Source organism: Apis dorsata, unplaced genomic scaffold, assembly GCF_000469605.1.
Source record: "Apis dorsata unplaced genomic scaffold, Apis dorsata 1.3 scaffold_227, whole genome shotgun sequence".
Classification (NCBI taxonomy): domain Eukaryota; kingdom Metazoa; phylum Arthropoda; class Insecta; order Hymenoptera; family Apidae; genus Apis; species Apis dorsata.
The window spans coordinates 440,284-440,663 of record NW_006263509.1 but is presented as its reverse complement, the minus strand read 5'-3'; positions in this window follow the sequence as shown (position 1 = coordinate 440,663).

The following is a 380-nucleotide window of genomic DNA, read 5'->3' as shown; positions in this document are numbered from 1 at the left end:
TTTTTTTTTTTTTTTTTTTTTTTTTTTTGCTAATAAACGGTGAAACAATGGTGGAAATAAATTTGAGAGTTAAAAATATCGGTGTATATTGATCAGAGAGGAACTCTCAAATTTATTTGCACTCCCTATAAACAAATGAAATTTGTTACGAGTTAAATTGCGTAATTTAAATAATCCAAGCTTTTAACAAATAACAAATTTCATTCTTTGAAATCTCTGTTTTAAAATTTAATTTTAATCCTCGTCAACAACATCTATTTACATTTACTCGAGAATGAATTCTCGTGCGAATATTCAGTTCTATTCTTTTCATACGTGTGATCACTAGTACCGCACATTGTGCAATTTTAACGCAGAAACATTAAACATCTTTTTTCATC